The following is a 22,273-nucleotide window of genomic DNA, read 5'->3' on the forward strand; positions in this document are numbered from 1 at the left end:
ATTTAGGTCACTATTTCGCTAGTCCCATGCAACATTGTAATCTATGAATCTTTGGGTTGGATTGGATTAGGGTATTACATTTAGTGGTATTATAGCGTCCTAGTTTAGTCGTTCTGAGGACTCATGGGTTAGAGTCAGTCACCGTGTGTAAGTGTACATGCCTCTAAGGAGTCAAGCGTATTATAATGACTGGAATGACAATAATGACCTTCATTTTCTTCTTAATTTTAGATAGAACCCATGGCACACAATCCAACGTATAGTCAGGATGGTAAAGAGAAGATTCAGGCCTCATTAGCAGCATATACTAGTGACGAGTTTGTCCTAGATACATTTCATCAGGAGGTTCCAGTATATGCAAGGGTTGAGGAGGCGACCTTCATTAGGGACTTCACCTCCCTACTTAGACAAATCGCTAGGTTCTTACCTAGTTCTTCAGCTGCACCATCTTCCCCACCAGTACCTCTAGCTCAACCAAAAACTATACCCCATAAGTCTCCAATAGAGCGTCTTCATAGATATAAGACCTTCGAGCTCTTCAATTTAGGGGATGATGATCCCATATCAGCATATCATTGGCTCAGAGAGACGCTTTGCACCCTCAGACAGTTGTACCTTACCCCAGAGGGTAAGCTTGAGTGTGTCACCACACTGCTCAAGGGTGATGCGATAGATTGGTGGAAAATGATCGAGATGGCCATGAGGCCAGATAGGTCGACGTAGGAGCAGTTCCTCACAGAGTATAAATAGAAGTACATTGGGGAGGCTCACACAGATGACTTGATGGAGCATTTCGTATACTTGACTCAGGGGGATCACTCAGTTATGGAGTTTGACCGAGAGTCAGGCTTAGGCAAAGAAAGTCGTTCCATCATTAGTTAGAGCCTCTATTTTTTCCCTCGTCTACTTTATTAATTCCTCGATTGCATCTACATTTTCCATTCCATATTGGTTTATAGTAACCTTTGAAGTTCCCTCGTCCTTGTCCTTGACTTTGTCCTTGTTTAATCCCAATATCACGGGCAACTTTACATTAGTATTGTATTTCAATCCAGGTGAGATTTCATCATATTCATCCTCCATAACACCCTTCGTCCTAAGTGGTTACAATATTCAAGAGGGATTTACCCTTGGTAAACATGTGTGGGACTTTGTTCTACTAAAAAATGATAGAAATAGAAGTTGATCAATTTTTCCACAACAATTTCATACACATGGATAATTATTAAAAACTTTTGGAATATGACAACAAAGAGGAGGCCGAGGACTTTTCATTCGAGGTACAAGAGTCTAGCTTAATGTTAGCTAGACCAGGTGATTTCGATGAATTTATTTCTCCTAAGCCCTCACTATAGCATGCGCCCAATTTGGAGTTAAAAACTATGTCACAACATCTTAAATATGCTTACTTGGTTGAGAATGACACTTTTCCTGTGATTATTTCTTCTAGTCTTAAGCCTGACTAGGAACGAAGTTTGCTATGTGTTTTGTCACAACACAAGAAGGCTTAAAATTCTTCTGGAATAATGTCACAACAATTCCATAAAGCCATAGAGAATGCTCAACCCTATCATAAAGAAAGTGATGATAGAAGATATTATCAAGTGGCTTGATGCTGGAGTTATTTATCCTATATCCAATAGTTCATGGGTGAGTCTAGTGTAATACGTCCCTAAGAAAGGAGGCACAGTTATGGTGAGCAATGAAGACAATGAACTCCTACCCATACACACAGTCACTGGATGGAGGATTTGCATGGACTATCGTAAGCTCAACAAAGCTACCAAAAGGGGCCATTTTCCTTTATCTTGCATTGATCATATGCTTGATTGATTGGAAGGTAAGGCATACTATTTCCTTCCAGATGGATATTCGGGTATAACCAAATTGCCATAGCGTCAGAGGACCAAGAGAATACAACATTCACATGTTGTTATGGAACTTATGCTTTTACGAGGATGACCTTTGGCCTATGCAATGCTCTTATGACTTTTCAACAATGTATGAAAATCATTTTCTCTAACGTGGTTGAGGATTTCTTGGAAATATTCATGGATGATTTCTCTGTCTCTGGAGATAACTTTGAAAAATGTGTTGGCAATATGGAAAAGGTTCTGAAGCGTTGTGAATAGGCTGACCTTATGTTGAATTGGGAAAAATGTCACTTCATGGTGACATAAGGTATTGTGTTAGGCCATAAGATTTCACGAAAGGGTATTGAGGTGGGTAAAGCTAAGATTGAGGTGATCGAGAAGTTGCTTCTACCAACCTCTGTCAAGGGAATTAGAATTTTTCTTGGACATGTTGGTTTTTATAGAAAATTCATCAAGGACTTCTTCAATATTTCAAAGCCCTTGTACACCTTGCTGCAACAAAACCAGCCTTTTTTGTTCGATAATATTTTCAATGGCGCATTTACGGAGCAGAAGGAAGGCCTTATCTCAGTGCCTATTATTGTTCCCCTATAATGGATATTACCATTAGAGCTTATGTGTGATACAAGCGATTATACCATGGGAGAAGTGATAGGGGCAACGCCAAAGTAAAATCTTCCATGTGATTTATTATGATGGTCGCACATTAAATTATGCACAATTTAAATATACCACCACTGAGAAATAATTATTTTCCATAGTATTTGCATTTGATAAGTTTATTGCATACTTCATAGGCACCAAAGTCATTGTTCTCACTGATCACTCAACTATCAAATACTTAGTGAATAAGATGGATGCCAAGCCTAGAATTATTAGGTGGATACTACTCTTGCAAGAATTTGACTTAGAGGTTGTAGATAGGAAAGGAACTGAAAACCAAGCTATTGACTATATCTCTAGGCTAGAAAACAATTCAGAATGTCATGACAATTTGGAAATTAAAGAAGAATTCTTTGATGATAAAATTTTATATGCCATAGTAATTTCGTGGTATGTTGACATTGTTAATTTTCTTGTTAGTGGTATTTTGCCTTATAACATGAGTAACCAGGGAAAGAGGAAATTCAGGCACGATGCGAGGTTTATTTCTGGGACTAGCCATACTTGTTTAAGCGATGTGATGACCAAATAATTCGAAGTTCCCTAAAGAAGAGAAAAAAGAAATCTTATATCGTTGTCACACAGCCCCGTGTGGAGGCCGATATGGAGGTACAATGACTGCTGCAAAGGTCTTTCAATTTGGCTTATATTGGTCTACCTATTTCAAGGATACCCATGAATTTTACAAGGCTTACGATAGATGCGAGAAAACATGAAATATATCTAGACGACATAAAACATCATTGCAAAATATCTTGGAAATAAAACTTTTTGACGTGTGGGGCATAGACTTCATGGGACCATTCCCATCTTCGTTTCGAGACTTATATATTTTACTGGCAGTGGACTATGTGTATAATTGGATTGAAGCAATTATGACGCCAAGAAATGATTCGAAGACTATGCTTAAGTTCTTTCAAAAGTACATCTTCACGAGATTTGGCACACCTAGAGTTATCATCAGTGATGAAGGTACCCACTTTGACAATAAGTTAATTGACAAGGCATTATAGAGGTACGAGGTTCGGTATAAAATTTTCATGGCATATCATCCCCAAACCAATGGAAAAGCTAAATTATCTAGTCGTGAAATCAAGCAAATTCTGGAAAAGGTGGTGAGCCCCAAAAGAAAATACAAGTCACCGAGGCTTGATGAAGAATTATGGGCCTACGGTATAACATTTAAGACTCTGTTGGGGATGTTCCCATTTAAATTGGTGTATGGAGAAGCATGCCATCTCCCAGTTGAGTTGGAGAACAAAGCTTTTTGGACGATCAAGAAACTCAATTTTGATGCCCAATTAACTTGTGAGCGAAGATTATCGGAGCTTAATGAAATGGAAGAGTTTAGGGCACATGCTTATGAAAATGCCAAGCTACACAAGGAAAAGACCAATAGTGGCTTGATCTAGCTCTTTTGCCATGACATTTTCATATTGGTCAGCATGTTCTCATTTACAATTCAAGATTGAAACTCTTACCGGGAAAACTCAAGTCAAGATGGTCTGGACCATTATAGGTGCACCAAGTATACCTCCATGGAGCTGTAAACATCAAAAATATTGATGATGGGACAATTTTCAAAGTAAATGGCTAATGGTTGAAGGCATACAATAGAGCCCCCATTGTACGAGACAAGCCGACACTCTACTTGCACGATGCCTAAGTTTTCTACTTGAAAATACCATGACATTTTTATTTTACACCTGTTCATAAATAATACATTTTTATTTTATTGGTTTTTCATTTTAATTATTTTCCTCATTTTATTTTAGGTTAATATTTTATTCCACCCATGCAAAGTGATGGCTGAATGGAAGTAAGGAAAAAAGAAGGACAAACCCTACTTTTAAGGTTTTGGGTGTGAAAAAAAGGGATGACTTACTTTTTAATTTTTAAAAACTATTTTTTTCTCTCCGCCTAAAAGCCCATTCCAGTCTCACCCACTAAGCCTGCATCAAACTTCGAGCCGAACCCACCCCCGTTGAAGAGGTGAACCATACGTAGCATTGCCACCACGTCACCATCACCATAGTGAGGTATCTCCATTGCATTGCATTGCATGTAGTTTATTTTTTAACTTAGTTTTATTTTATGCATTGAGGGAAATGCATCCCTCAAGTTTGGGGTAGGTAGTGTCTTATTAGGTCAATTGTATGATAGTGTTAGTAGAATTAATTTGACATGGCATTTTTAGGAATTAGGATAGCTTATTGGAATAAGTTGATGTTGCCCGATGATGATACTTAATTATAGCTAGAACTGAGTGTACATGACTTTTGGAGTTGGATAGGATTTACTTTAGGATTTGCTTGTTTGTGCTTTTAATTGTTACACGATTGTATATTCTCTATGCTTGGGAATTTTAGAATTTTTTTATGAAAGAAAGCTTGAATGCCTTACTGTGTATTACTGAGTAAAAACTTAATTGCTTAAATTAAGCTCCTTTATGTTTGTTAATTGTGGTTAATTATGAATAAATGCTTTGGCATAACTTTAGAGGTACATTCCTCTTTACTATGACATTGCATGGATACTACATTTCAATAAACGGCAGTCATAGCATACGAGTGAATGAAACTAGTCACGGGATGACTCTTCCTGACTAGTGTAGACACCCATTTTCTTCCAGGGCTTATTTAGTATATATATTAATATTATGTTTTATCTTTATATTTTAGTTTAAATAGATGTTAGTATTTCAATTAGGATTTAGGATATTATTTTAAATATTATTTTATTTTATATTTTTTTAGGTATTTTAGTTTAAATAGTTTTAAATATTTTAATTAGGATAAAAGATATTATTTTAGGAATTATCTTTAGCTTGTGTTTAGGAATTTGAAGGCTATAAATACCCTCTCAGGGTATGCCTAGAACCACATCTGAGATATCTGACATCTGCGAATAAAATCTCTTTTTTCTCTCTATTTTTCGCACACTTCTTTATTTTCTTTTAAATTCCATTTTCAACAATTATGCTAACTATGACTTTGGTCATACGTAGCTAATTTTCTTTTAAGTTAATTTTCTTTTAAGTTGAAGGCTCAATCCCAAATGTGAGAATTCATATTCGATTTTCTGAGAACACACTTAGCAAAATTGTTTGCTAAGAGGAAACTGAGATCGGAACCAGTTATTGTTGAAACAAAATAATCCAAGTCGGCAACAAAGAATTTTCCTTGTAAGCCGACGTGAATTTTGAAGTAAATATCTATTTCGATGATCTGAGGATTTCGAGGCAAAGCAAAAATCTAAGGTTGTTTTCACTATAAGTTTCTCTCTATCTCAATCCCTTTATATTATTTATTTAATTATTTTATTTTATTTAATTCTTATCTTTTATTTTAAAAACAACTTTTAAAAACCCCTTTTATCTTTACTACTATTATTTATTATTTTATTATTTTATCTTTTATTGTATTTTATTATAACATTTATTTTACTTTTTTTTTCTTTCCTTGTATTTTCTTTAAAATTTAACACTTTTTTATTTTGTTTTATCTTTATTTTCACACTTTTATTTTGTTTTGTTTTGTTTTTATTTTCTCTTTTAACATTTTTTTATATTTTTTTATTTTTATTTTCTGAAATTTAATATTTTCTTCATTTATTTTATTTTTTTTTCTTTTAACATTTTTATATAATATTTTTAAAAATTTTAATATTTCCTTCTTTGAATTATTTTATTTTTGATTTAATTTTTATTTGATATTTATTTTATTTTATAATCTAACGTTTTCAACTTTTTAGAAGTAATTTCAATCGATCAATGGTAAGTAATTTGAATCGATTCTTTAAAATCTAAATTAAATTTTAATTTTCACAATTAAGACAACCGATAAATTAAATTTGTTCCGAAAGAGCAGTTCAAGGGTGCTAATAATTTCTTGCCTGTAACCGACTCCTGAATCTGACATAATTCTGGTAAAAAGCAGATCAGGTAAGATGGTGTCCGATCAACCTAAATATTTTTAAATGATCGGTGGAGACTCTAACATGTTTTATTTAAGTCGAAGCCTAATTTCGGGCCCATCCGAAGGAAAGCCGCGACAGCTTGGCGACTCCGCTGAGGACAGGTAAGTGAGTCAGACCATAATTAATTTACGGTTTTCTTTTTAATTGAAAATAAAAAAAATAATTTTAATTTATTTATTTGATTCTTATTATTTATCTTTGATTATTTTTCAAATAAATAGTTGTATTGCAGTTTTTTCAATGATTTCAGATTTTTAAAATTTTTATCTCTATACTCAAGCTCCAAACCCTTTTTAAGTGGAGGTGAAAGCGACGCCTTCGTGGGAATTTATTCTCTGTATAGACCTAGCAAGTAGCCTTTGAGATTCATATACCTTGTGTCTTCGTGTGAATTTATTCTCCGTATACACATAAGGGAATATATCCTCTCGAGTTTAACTTGGTCCACATAAGCTTATAATAGGCTTATGACTGAGGGTCTGGCAAGCCCAAGGGGGCACCAACAAGGAGAACTCATGTACCTTCTTTAGAACCTAAGCCGAAGACTACAAGGAATTAGAGCCCACCCTGAAACTCCATTTCAAAACCTAGGATACTTGAATTATTTCCTATTTTATTTTCTATTCAAAGCATACGAACTAGAAAATATGCGGTTAGGATTTGCTTAAAATTAGCATACAGGATAGAGGTCATGTTCGTGTAGGAATAATAAGTATGTGGGGTAAGACATTTTTTCATTATTATTTTGATTATTATCTTTATCTCACTAACTTTTTTCCTTTATTTTTTGTTTTCTTTTATTTTATTTTTTATCCTTTACATCATTCAAAAAAGGTGTTGATCTACAAAACGTGTTCGTTAAACATAAATAATTTGCATTAATGGACAAAGGGGTTGTAATTCAAGAGATGAAAAACACTGAGGCACGACTATGGTCCAAAAAGACTCAGAAAGAAAAGGGAGGCAATCTGCAAGGAAACTATGTGTCAGATTTGGTTGGCTATGCTTCTGTCAGCCTAAACAAGAATGATGTTCAAGAACTACAGAGCATTTGGGATAATTGGAAAAAGACCAGAAAAGAAAGTTCTACCAGTGGTATGGTGATATTGCACTTCTACTTTATGTCAAAACAGATGAGCCCCTAATCAGAGCCCTAGTACAATTTTGGAATCCATAGTACAACTGCTTCACATTTAACCAAGAAGACATGGTACCCACAATCGAAGAATATACTATTTTGTTGAATTACGAATGAATCAGAATGGATCAGGTTTACATCAAGCATATCAAGAGTCAGCCTTTCAAGAACGGATTGGTAAAACTGGTGGGGGTAGATGAGAAATGGGTAACCGACCGGATTCAACATAAAGGTAGTGGGGAAGGAATTGCTAAGACACATATCAAGCAACTAATGAAGAATCATCCCGATGAATGGAAGGAAATGAACCTTTTTACACTGGGAATTTATGGTTTGGTTATTTTCCCAAAGACTTTGGGATACATTGAGACGATTGTGGTGGAATTATTCGAACAACTGTTCAAATGAATAAATCCAACACTGGAAATTTTAGCTGAAACTTTTCACTCTCTCAACCACTACAGAAAGACTGGCGGAGGAAGATTTATAGGGTGTGCACAGCTTCTCCAAGTTTGGATCCATAGTCAATTTTGGAAGATTGATAGGATTTCTTACTGCCGATTTAGCACCAATTATTCTCCTTTGGGGGAATTTCTCACCCTAAAATGGCAAGAATGTGTCCCAAAAGAAAAATGGATAAAGATATTCACACATCTTCAGGATAGGGATATTGTATGGAGAGCCCCCTAGTTAACCCATAGTGGCATTGTTTTCCAATGTGGAGACTCAAAAATCATAACATTACTCGGATTATGGGGAGGATTCAGATTCTCTCCACTTTTAGCACTTCGACAGAATGGGGCATGCCAGTTTTTCCCAATAACACATGGAATATCTGGATCGAAATTTGAATATCATGGGGACAACTACAAGAAAAAGGTCACAGAAGTAACTGAGTCATGGTAGAAAATGTTCCATATGGATGTCGTGGCCGCTAAGGACATGCTTACTCCAGACATTTTGGAATGGTGGAGATTAAGGAAAAATGACACCATCCCAGTACCAGACCATGAAGACACTCGAACCATTGAAAAACATATTAATCATGTTCCCTCCAAGCTAGAGATAGCAAGGAAAGAATTTGAATCCGAAAAACAAGAGTTGAAACAAAGTCTAAGGGAACTCGAGGCTGAAAGATTCTAGTGAAAGTTGGATGCTGATACCCAGAAGGATCGAGAAGATAAGTTAGAGAAGAAAAATAAGAGAATTTGTTTTGAACTTGAGGATTTGAGAAAATGATATAAAGAACAAGTTCAGAACAATTCTAATCTGAAGAGATCTTCTAAGTATTGGAAAAGTGAAGCTAACAGCCTGAAAAGGAAGTTTGAAAGACAGGATGAAAGAGAGACCTTGAAATAATAGCTAAAGACCACTCAGAGATGTTTGTTAGATAGTCAATACCAGAATAAGCATTTGAGGGTCCAGATAACTGATTTAGAGAAATCTCTTCAAAAACAGCAAGAGCGGGATGGCAAAACCATAGCTGAGTTGGAGGCCATTATGGACGGGTTTAAGAAACAAGCAAGTGAGCTTCAGATATTTCCCTTCGATGGATGTTTCCAATGGAATTTTCATTGGTAAGAGGTTCAACAAAGGATGAAATCCAGAGATGCAGTCATTCGAAACTTCTTGGAACAAGCAGAAAAAGTAGCTCAACATTTGCATGATTTGGCTAGAGAAACCGGAGTAGTTTGACAGGATATTCAACCGGTGACCGATGAAGGTAAAAGACTAGTCAACCTGTTAGAAATTGTTCTAGGTCTAGAAGACCTAGTCAGAATGTACCTTTAGGAGGTTTTTGTTTCTTAAGAAATAACACTTTTGTTCCAATAAAGATTATTCATAATAATATACATGTTTTTGGATGAATGCCTCGAACATTTCATGCATCATGCATTTAGACATATTTTTCATTTTGTTATTTTCATTTCTTTACATTCGCATTAACTAACAGAAAATGTTTCGTCAATAAGAAAAGGGAACAAACACTGGATATACCTCCATAAGCCTTGGATCCATCAAGCTGGAGCAGTACCATCTACGCTGCACCAAAAAGTCAAGTTTGTCATCGACGGGGCTCTAGTATTTGAAAATGTTTAAGAAGATATCAGGGCGAGTGTGACCACTGATGCCACATACATAGAAGCAAATGATGAAACGATAAAATGTCCATTCTGCTCCTTAGAGTTTGTAAATGCCACATTTATGGCTGAAGGAGGCAAGATTTCCAAACCTGGCTCTCTGAATACACTAAAATGAACATCAAACAGACCTTGGGAAGATGTGCCAAGGTAGGAAGAGGATTTGGGAGTCTGTTGCAATAAAGAATCAACCCCTTCCTTCCTATAACAAAGCTAGACCATTTCAGGCTTGGTTTTCGGCCCAGTCAACAATTTAATGGGACATATTAAATGGGAGTGAATTTCGATGGGAGACCATGGTTTTTCCACCCTTTTATGAAACATTTTAATCTGGTCATTATGAGTTTGGGACGACTTCACCAGATTTAGAGGATGCTTTGAAAGATTGGAGTATTAAAGCTGTAACCGCTGAGAATGCTGAAAATATGGATAGATTAATAATCCGCCCTTTGCCACCTGGATCGGTGCTTAGCAACTGGAAAGTTGAAGAATTACACGTGGTTTTCAAATTTCTTTCAGAGTAATACTCAAACTATCCCTATTCGCCTACACTAGGGGCAATAGGTGATCTTTTGTAAGGGTCCTAAGATAATGATAATGCATGTGCTGATGATACTAACCCGGAAGTGGATTTTGAACAGTTTGTTTATCTTGGGGAAGTTGATGAATATGACAATGAAGAGGAATGCAATTTACCTTCTGAATTGTTAAGAATGATAAAAAGAGAAGAGAAAATCGAAGTCCTGAATATGGGAACAAAAGAGGAGAGAAAGGAAGTCAAAATTGGCACAACTCTCTCAACTGAAGCAAGACAAAACTTAATATTCTTACTTCAATAATACAAAGATGTGTTTGCATGGTCATATCAAGACATTCCGAGACTAGATACGGATATGGTAGTCCACAAAATGCAAACCGTTGCAACAAAAGCTAAGGAGAATGAGACCTGAAATGCTCCTCAAAATCTAAGAAGGGGTCAAGTAACAATTCGATGCCGACTGAGTATCCGGAATGGGTGGCTAACACAGTTTCAGTTCCACAAAAGATGAAAAAGTACACACGTGTGCTGATTATCGAGACCTTAACAAGGCGAATCCCAAAGATAACTTTCCTCTGCCGAACATAGACACTATGGTGAATAATACTATCAGGAACACTTTCTTCTCATTCATGGACAAATTCTCAGGATATAACTAGTTATTGATATGTTGGGATCGTTGGTTGCTAATCTTCAATTTCACTTTATACTATTGTTTCCTTTTGGATTATGACCATGTTTTGATCAAATTTAATTTGTAGGATTGATGATTGATATAGCTGGTGAATGTTTTGTTGAGTATTGATATTTCATGCTTTTATCGATTGAGATGAACTTGACTCAGTGCATATAAACTTTTTTTGTGAGATTTGAGCCTAACGAGCATACATTTTCTTTATTGATCATTGTTTGACTTATGTGTGCTGGACTAATTAGGATGTTCTGGAACTTGTAATCACAATGCATATCAAGACTACATATTGAACGTAATGTTTTAATGTGATAGGGGAACCTAAGATAAACCCACTTTTCCCAAAAAGCCGAACCATTTACATATCCACTAGTGAAACACATTTGAGCCTATTTCCCTTTCTTTGTTTTACACCTAAATTAAACCTGAAGCCTTTCTTTTTATTTTTCCTCTCTTTTCACACCCTTACCGATACCTGAGATCTTGTATCACTCTTGTTCCACGAAAAATGAAAAGAAAAAAAATCATTGTTTCGAAAAAAGCAAGATGTTCACTATTTCGAACAGCAAAAAAAGAAGGAAAATTGATTGTTTCAATTGTCTTTCATCTATTCTTTTTCCTTGTTTTATTACACTTCATGTTAATTCGTGGATTATTCTTAATTATTTCGATCTCATGTTTCGATATTTTAAACCTTTCTTTTTTGCCTTTTCCCTACCCCAACCTAAGCCAGGTTACACATTGTTTAAAGACCCCTTGATCATTACATTATGTTCATTTTTCATAGTGAATACTTGATTGGATTCATTCACCCCAAACACTTTGAACATATATATGTGAATCTTTGTGAGGTATTGAGTCATGTTTCATTGAAATGGGCAATTAATTGGGATGTCTAGCTTACTTTAAATTTTCCTAGTTGTGTCTTTGCTTGATTATAACTTGAATTCGGCAAATGTCATGGACTTAGTTCGATTGGAAGTTTGATGAATAAATTGAAATTGAAGATAAAAACTTATGATTTTGATATGTTGCTTGAGGACAAGTATTAAATAAGTGAGGGAGAATTTGATAAGTGCTTAATTTAATTAATATTTTGCTTTTAAATTACTCCTTAATCATTTGTTTTTGTGGCTTATTTGTTCGTTTTAATTCATTTTCTGTGTAGGACGTCAGATTCTAGAAATTACACTAAAAGGAAGGCATTCTGCAATTTTCTTTGGTCATGGCTGGAGACATGGACACGACTCTGGGCATGACACGGTTTGACGTGGCAGTTTCTAGAAGATATTTGGAAGTCGATCAAGGCTTATGCACCATACCTGAGATAACTGAAAGACAACGCCCAAACCAAGACTATAAATAAAATTCTATACATCGGATTTAAACATGGTGGAGAATCAAGAGTCATCAGGACTGACAACCAAAGATTGAATATTTCCCTCCAAATTATTCTTGTAAAAGTCAATGTCAACTTCACATCGAAAAATATTAAACTCGAGCCAATGCAATTTTCAAGATTGGATTTTAACTTCACAACGAATGACATCCAATTCAAAGCTCAATTCCATAGCAAATAAGTAATCTGCAACTACTGAACGAAAATTTGTGTCCTTTTATCTTTGTCCTATTTTTCGTTACACGAATGGACAAAGAAGGGCAGCAGTAGACACCCATTTTCATCAGGGGCTTATTTAGTATATATATTAATATTATATTTTATCTTTGTATTTTAGTTTAAATAAATGTTAGTATTTCAATTAGGATTTAGGATATTATTTTAAATATTATTTTATTTTAACTTTGTTTTAAGAATTTTAGTTTAAATAGTTTTAAGTGTTTTAATTAGGATAAAAGATATTATTTTAGGAATTATCTTTAGCTTTTTTTTAGGAATTTGAAGGTTATAAATACCCTCTCAGGGTATGCCTAGAAACACATCTGAGATCTCTAACATCTGCGAATAAAATCTCTTTTTTCTCTCTAGCTTTCTGTCTATTTTTTGCACACTTCTTTATTTTCTTTTAAAGTTCGTTTTCAACAATTATGCTAAGTATGACTTTGGTCAATCCTAGCTTATTTTCTTTTAAGCCGGAGGCTAAAGCAAAGTCTCAATCCCAAACGTGAGAATTCATATTCGATTTTCTGAGAACACACTTAGCAAAATTGTTTGCTAAGAGGAAACTGAGATCGAAACCAGTTATTGTTGAAACAACATAATCTAAGTCGGCAGCAAAGAATTGTCCTTGTAAGCCGACGTGAATTTTGAAGTAAAGATCTATTTCAATGATCTGAGGAATTTGAGGCAAAGCTGAAGTCTAAGCCTGCTTTCACTATAAGTTTCTCTTTATCTCAATCTCTTTAGATTATTTATTTAATTATTTTCTTTTATTTAATTCTTATCTTTTATTTTAAAAATAATTTTTAAAAACCCTTTTTTTATCTTTACTACTATTATTTATTATTTTATCTTTTATTTTATTTTATTCTACCTTTTATTTTACTTTTTTTCATTCCTTGTATTTTCTTTAAAATTTAACACTTCATTTTTTATTTTTTTTGTTTTATCTTTATTTTTCCACTTTTATTTTATTTTATTTTATTTTACTTTTTCTCTTTTAACATTTTTTTATATTTTATTATTTTTCTTTTATGAAATTTAATATTTCATCATTTATTTTATTTTTTCTTTTAACAATTTTTAAAAATTTAATATTTCCTTCTTTGATTTTTTAGATTTAATTTTTATTTGATATTTCTTTTATTTTATAATCTAACATTTTTAACTTTTTAGAGGTAATTTCAATGGATCAAAGGTAAGTAATTTGAATCGAGTCTTTAAATTTTAAATTAAATTTTAATTTTCGCAATTAAGACAACCGACAAATTAAAATGGTACCGAAAGGGCAGGTAAAGGGTGCTAATCCTTCCTTGACTGTAACCGACTCCCGAATCTGACATATTTCTGGTAAAACAAAGATGAGGTAAAATGGTGTCCGATCAAGCTAAATATTTTTTAAATGATCGGTGGCGACTCTAACATGTTTTATTTAAGTCGAAGCCCAATTTTGGGCCCACCCGAAGGACGGTCGCGACAACTAGCTCAAGGATGAAAGGTATGCTCCAATTCATCTAGAGTGTAGGATGGTTGCTATGATATGAAGACTCCCCTCGTAGCAGTGAAAGAAAAATTTAATTGTTAAGGAAATGGGAGTAATGAACTTGTGCTTAAACTTGAAAACATGATATGACAGAATAGTAGGCTTTCTTTAGAATTTTTCTAATGTAACTAAGAATAGATTGGATATAGTCACGCACATATACTCACAAAAGACCTTGTCATAGGGAAATATTCTTGAAATCTCCATTTGTCGAACTTGTTGATGCCAAGACATTTATGAGGATTGAAACTCTAAACCACTTGACTGTCCTGAAGTTGAACTTTGCCACGATATTTTTCTTTTGATAACTACTATCCATTGTTTGATGAAAAGAAATAACTTAAGTTTAGGGTTGTGATAACTCTATAAAAAACTATATTTAGGGATTTTTCACTTAATTTATTGGTTGTCTTAAAGCACATATAGGTTCATTTAGATGAATTTAGGAGCATATAAATGCATTTGGTGGTTTGTGTTTGTCCTAGCATATTATCTTATCAATGGTGATATTTTACAGGAAGGTTGTGTTTGTTAATGATGTGCAGGTTGATGAAGAAAAGGATGAACATGGAGAATTACCGCAGGATTCCCATATCGTGAGCAAAGGATAAATTTAGAGGCAATTTGGGATTACTTATGTGCGCAGAAAAAAAAAAAAATTGATGAAGATATTTTTATAGGAGCTGTTAGCTATCCAACAATCACATGTTATGTGCAGCTTATCATCTTGAAGGGGACCACAATAACCTTTGTACCAATTTTCACGTGAGGGGAATGTACCTTAGGGTGCTATGGGAATGTTTGCACTAAAACCTAGGATATTCCCCTAGTATAAAAAGAAAAGGTGGCCATTAAAATAGATAGAATTCTTTTAGAGCAAAGTAAGAGGTGGTTAAAAGTTTTCAAGTTTCTTTCCTCTTTCATCTTTTTAAGTGTTCCTACATAGTCAAGCTCAAAGGATTAGCGAGCTAGATGTCCGAGAGGAGCTAGCTTGCTAAGGTGTCGTTCGTGGTGGTTTGAAGCAACCGACAGCGCGCGTTGTGAGTTTCCTCCACCCTTATGCTTTATTTTTCTTTTGATTATTTGGGTTGCATGAAATGATTTATTCACTTGGATATTTCAAACCCCACCATGAACTAAACTTTATTTGGTGTGGGTTTTTATGGTTGACTAAGTATTTTCTTTAATGAATGATTTGAGTTTTTATGTTTATCTATTTGTTTTTCTCATTGTAGTTAATTATTTAGGACTGTAAGAGCTATGAGACTAGCCTTTTCTTAGGTAGAACACTTAGTGTTCGAGAGTAACTACGTGAAAGATCCTTAGTGTTCAAGAAAAACTAAGGGATAATCTACATGAGCAATGGATTTTAGTTGCTAATTACAACCTAGTCCACCTTAGAGATAAGGATAGGATTTCAATGACTAAAAAGAGTATCACTCATTAGATAGGTTTAATGTTGTTGTTTACGTCGAGAGGTATTACCTTGGCATTTTTATCTGTTAGGTCCCATGACTAGAGATAGCGTAGGGGAACTCTTAGTAAACTTTTCGAGAAAATAGACCATAAAAGCTTGAATCATTATGAGAGGAAAGGCCTATAATTCCTTAGTAAACCCACCATTCATTCCCATAATAGCTAGTTGTTTGAGGATTATTAAGTTTGCTTACTTATTTATGAATTCTCAACTTGTTTTGTATTAATATTTTCAGTTGTTTACATTTCAAATACATCTTCAATTGTCACGACATTTCCATTTACTACTCTTTATTACTTTTACAATTTTGTATACTTGCACATAATTGTGTCCAATTTATAGTACTCATAGCACGCAACATCTTCCATGGATCCATGCTTAGGAAATATCTTCTGATCCTTCCCTTGTTATACCCCCAAAACAGATCGAAATGATCCTCGATATGACTTACGAGGAAAAATCAATCAGGATCTTGGTAAGAGACGTAAATGAACTAAGAAACAAAAGAAATTCTCTAGTAGATGTATTGTGGAGAAACCATGGTGATGAAGAGTAAACTTGAGAAACCGACGATGATATGCAGCTTCAATACAATCACCTCTTTTATATAGGTAAATTTCGAGGACGAAATTTATTTCTAGGAGGGATAGTTGTAACATCCCAAATCCTAGGTTAGGAGTTTTGGGCTAACACGAAAGGGCCTTAGATAAATTCCTTAGCTTGAAGAAGGCTTTGACCCAAATTTGAGCGATATTGGGCTTGGGTTAAGCCCAAATGGATTTAAAAAGGGTATTTTTGAATTATGACCAAAGCTTGAAGGACCAAGAGAATAATTTACCTATTTTTAGTTTAAAAGTCTTAAAACCATTAAGGTTTAGTGATATTATATCTGAATCTTGTCCCTTGTCATACCTCATTTACTTAAGACACTTTTGTCTTCCTCTCCCAAAAACCTCTATCTTTTTCCTTGGTAGCTTGCTCAAAGGTGAAAACTTTATCACCAGCAATCCTAGTTCATTTTATTGAAGGTAAGAATTGAAACCAACATCATTAGAGCTTCTATTTGAGATAACAAGATCAAGTTTTAGTCACGATATTCAAATATAGGTTGTAGTGGGGGTTTAGAATCCTAAGTGTAACCAGCTCATTTTTGAAAATTTTAAGCCTTAAGAAACGTTCTAAATCCTTTTCTAAGCTTCTAACCAAGTTAGTAACTCATATTTTTAATTCATACCTATTGAGAGAGGTTGGAAAAATATCCAAGGTCAAGGGAAAGTAAAAACTAATACTTGGTTGAGCTTTGGGTGTTCTCATCAACTTAGGACTCAAGGTAACACACTTCCAACTCAAATCTACCGCATGTAGATCACTAAATGTGTTTTCGTAGGATTAATGAGTTATAAAGCATGTTCATGATAGATCCAATCATTTGAAGTTTTTTAGCTTGTTCATAGACCTATTATGAACCCTTCTATCATACATAAAACTTTAATAATGTTTGGAAACCTCAGTATGATTTTTAGGTGAACTAGAGTGTCATTTTTGTGCCTAAAATAGGGTATTTCTAGGCACGAGTATCAATATTGAAATAATAGTACTGATAGTGTTCATTATATAGCCTAAAAACAAGGGTTTATAAACTGAGAGTATTGATACCAGTTCAACGGGCATGAATATTATTAGTAGAGTATTGATACCTAGAATGGAGGTATATGTTATCGATTCCATTAGTCATTTCTGGTATCAGTACGCATGGGAGTATCGATACTAAGGGTAGAGTATCAATACACTCAATAGGGGAATCAATACTGAGGTATTTTTTAAAACATCAAAATAAAATTTGGTATTGATACTTAGTATAGTATCGATACCCTAGTTTAGAAGTATCGATACCCTAGTTTAGCAGTATCGATACTCAGTCCAAGAGTATCGATACTACCCTTCATTCTCATCTTATAATAGTCGTATTAGTATCAGTACCGAAGGGTGGGTATCAATGCTCAAGGGTCAATATTGATACCGAAGGGTTCAGTATCGGTACCAGCATACAAAATTGGGTAAGAGACCTATATGATTTAAGGGGTTAGACTCAAAGGCCCAATAACATCAGAACCCCATGAAATAAAACTACAAATGATAATAGTAATAAAAAAAAGTACATATAGAAACAATAACAACTAGGATAACATAAAACCTGTAATAACCCAAAATTTTGGTTAGTAACCAAAACATAAATTTTGAAAGTTTAATGGCAAAAGTATAAAGTTTAAAATGTTTAGTGACCAACGTGTCATTTTTAAAAATTAGGTATTTTGACCGAGTAAATGAATATTTCACCCTCAAGAATTATGTTTTCGTGGGAATCAGATTTCTGGTTCAGAATTTGTGTTAAAAGCCATTAAGTGTTGAAGACCGATAAAAATTCGGTAAATCAGATTGAACAAAAATTTTGAGAAATTTTGAAGGATGATAAATTAAGCTTATAAATATTATTTCCACATTTTAAAATGATGGAAAATAATATGGATCACTAGATTTGAGAATTTATTACTATGTTAATTTAGGACCGTTGAATGGTAATGACTAGATTGGAATTTCAGAAAAGTGCATGGGTAAAGTTATAAAGGGTAAAATAATTTGTTCATCTTTGACTTTGGAAGATGATAATTCACATGTGCCAATCTATGGTTCTAATTATCAAGTTTTATTAAGGGTAAAACTATCATTTCCCGTTAAATGAAATTTTAATTCTTTTAAGCTTAATAAATGGAAAATTTACATGAAATTAAATAGAAATATTTTGACAATTCTTCTTCAAAATCATCCATGGACATGAGTTTCACAAGGTATGGAGGAAAAAATGAATTTTTTTATTTTCAAGCGATTTCCTTAGGTTTTTGGATTAAAGCGTGAAATAGAAAATTGTTAAATTCAAAATGCTATATCATTTGGTACTATTTATGCATGCTAAACATTCTTGAAATCACAAGTTCATGTGCATGGTGAAAAAGGAATATTAGGATTTTTATGAATTGATGATAGATTTTGATGTTGTTGAAGTTGTAGAGTTGTTTCCAAGCTAGTATGATGATTAAAACTACTTGAAATTGGATAAAATAACATTCGACCATACTAAGGGTTTTGAGAAATTTTTGATTTGGTTAAATTATATTAGGGGTTTGATTGTAGAAGCTTTGAAATGTTTTTAGAGGTTTAACTCATGCTTGAATCAAAGTAAAAATCATGGATTTAGAAACCCTAAGAATTCGACCTACATGAAGAAATTAGGGAAAATTGTGAAATTTTTTCCTAAGCTTAGAAATGTTATTTGGAAGGTTCTACAAGCTTTAGAATGTTATTTGGACCAATTTGTAAATTTGCACATGTTTAAGAACCTATTTGTAATTTATGAAAACTAAGGACTGGATGTGAAATTATTAAATAGATGACGTAATATGCTGAAATATAATGTTAGAATTGAATTTGATGTTAGAATGTGAAATTTGACCATTTTGGAAAGTTGGTAAAGTTTGAGGAAAAATTGTACATATGGGAAAGTTAGTGAATTATGTAAAAAGGGTGTAATTTTTGAGGTATTTTGCTGGAATTAAATATTGGAATTTATTATTATGTCTTTTGAAGCTTGAATTGAAGTTAGATGGCAAAGGACCATTTTGAATAAATGGAAAAGTTGAGATAAATTCTTAAAGAATTCATAATTAGTGGTTAAAATGTAAAGTTGAAAATGTTATGTGAAGTTTGGATAAATTTGGATAAAAATGGACTTGAATGCTCAACTTAAAGTGTTAAGGTCAACATTTAGGTTGTGGCATGGAATTAGTATCGAATGAACATCAAAAGATTTTTAGGAATTTATTTTCTATAATGTGCCTATGTTAGTAAGATTCTAACATGTGATTTGAATTGTATATGCTTTGTAATGATGCTCATTTAGAATGTGTGCATGAATTCAAGATCAAACAATATTAAAGATTTTAAGGATGAATGTGAATTTCTAAGGAAGGTTAGCAGGCTAAAAACACCAAGTGAATGCATATTTAGTTTGTATTTATGTTATCAGGCAAACATTGGCTTGCGATGAGCCAGTGACGTAGTTACTATGATAATAAGTGACTCCTAAATGTTATTTGAATTTTAATTCGTGCTTAAATGTTCATTTGGTAAGCTAATAGAATTAGTGAACAGGCTAAGAATGCAAATTAGTGAAATCTACCTAATTTGTGAACTAAATGTAAGTTTAAAAAATCACAATAAATTCTAAAGAAATTATTAGAGAATGATTTTTATATCGTTGGATTTATATATTAGTATAGTTTTGTGTAAAACAAATGGATATGGATTTATATGTTATACAAAAAGATTTGAATTTTTAATCGATGATAGGTCAGAAAACAGTGCAACTGATTCTCCTCAAAATAGCTTTTGTAAGTCAGATTTGAAAATTCACTATAAATTGTACAAATTGAACTAGAAGAAGTTACTTATATGGTTAGATTTGTATTCTAGTCTACCTTCCATTGGTATAATTGGAATAATTTTTAAGTGTGTAGATTAATATTTCTTTAAAGGTAGTGCAAACTGCCAGAATATGAGATTGTGATAAATTTGGTGATCGGAGAAAATCGAAAGCAAAGGATCAAGCTTAAAGCTTAGTGAGGATTATATTTTGACTTGTATATATAAAGTGTTAAATTGAGTGCAATGCATGCATAACATGAAACATGGATGTTTTATACATCATTAGGAATACTTGCGATGAGTCTACCTTGTTTATCTTGTCATGAAATATATGTCATTTATCACATATTTGACATGTTCAAAATATGTCAAAAGTTGAATGTAAAATGCAGTGATCACAAGTTTATATATGATGTTATGATATGAATGTTATTTCAGGTATAAATTGCCCAAATGCTAAAATATAATGATATATATATATTGTCATGGATGGAAAAAAAGTAAATTATATGCCCAAGTATGTTATTAAGGGGAAGTGGTATAGTTGGCATGCCATAGAGTCAAAAAACATACTGCATATTCAGTTTAGCACTATAGTGTATATAAAGGACAATTAGTGCGTATGGTGGGCATGACCTTATGTGTATTAGCACTATAGTAGTGTATATAAAACAGACTTAGTGATAATTATGGGTATGACCTTATGTGTATTAGCACTTTGGTTCATATTTGACTCGTATACCCAGAGTTCTCTTATATTTGGGCTATGGTTTATTGGTTAATAAATGATGAACAGGTAAATAAGCTTATGAGCTTTTGGAATGAATGGAAAGTATATTGGTAAGAAATTTTATATGTGGTTTATATCATGTTAATATATGGTAACATGGGTCAAATATATCTAAAGTAATCATTATGCATTGAGTAATATTATTTATTTTTATGTGTTGTATTTAATTGATTGTTACTAAGATTGCCTCACTAAGTGTACACTTAGTATGTAATGATTTTCACGCGTTTGTAAAAGAAAACAAGAGAACTAAGGAGGTGAGCTTGGCATCAATCACCAATGAATATTTACAGGTGACAACAGTGACATCCTATTGTGTTCTAAATTTTCTAGCTAGCATGTATACGAGTAAGAAATGTTTGCAAATTATAAATATGGTTAGTATGAAATATAATTAATTGTATGAATGAATATTATTTTATTAATACATAATTATTAATTAATTGCATTTTAAATTAGATAATTTTATTTATAATATGAAAAAGAATATAACTGCCTAAATGCTGTCTGAAACTGGATTTGAAATAGAAGTCAAAATATTATTATATTTTGATTTTATATTATAAATTATTTTATAATAAATGTTACAATTTGGAAATTTTAAAAGAAACAAATTTGTACCCATTTTGGTTAGGAAATATTTTGAATAGTTAGTATGATATCTTTATCTCGTAACAGTACACTACACAAGTTAAGGGTGTTACATTTATTAGTATCAGAGTTGTAGGTTTAGACAATTCTAGGACTAAATCGATTTTTTTTTAGACAAAAATTGCATACATGCCACAAGAATGTCATTGTTACTAATATGGTGTTTGTAAGATTTGATTGATGTCACTCCTTACTAATGAAAGTTGATAAGTGTAATATATGTATTATAAATGTGAAATAGAGGGTTTGAGGTAAATGATTGAACAGGAGTTTCAAGAATAAGCGAATAGTGGAAGTGAAGAAGTTAATCTTAATCCTCTTGTTTAGTATAATTAAGTTGGTGCGCCAGCACAATAGGAAGTGTCAGTGCAAGAATAAGGAATTTTCATTCATACTTAAGTATTGAGTTGATAAAAGGGAACAGACTTGATAGAAATTGATTTTAAGTAAAATATGTGCAACTAACCCTTTAGGCCAGAATGCCAGGGTGAGTCTAATATATAAAAATGGTTCATTAAAGATTCAAAGAGTTGAGTATTTAACGGACTTAATGGAGTTACTTTTTTAGGAAATTGAAGTAATGTTTGGTATGGATTATTTATTCTTACTATGATATTGTGGATTATCGCTCAGAGCAATTAGTAAAGAAGAATTTGGAAGGTACTACGATAATAATAGTCAGTAAAAGGGTA

This window comes from Hibiscus syriacus, unplaced genomic scaffold (genome assembly GCF_006381635.1).
Source record: "Hibiscus syriacus cultivar Baekdansim isolate YM2019G1 unplaced genomic scaffold, ASM638163v2 tig00110683_pilon, whole genome shotgun sequence".
NCBI lineage: Eukaryota > Viridiplantae > Streptophyta > Magnoliopsida > Malvales > Malvaceae > Hibiscus > Hibiscus syriacus.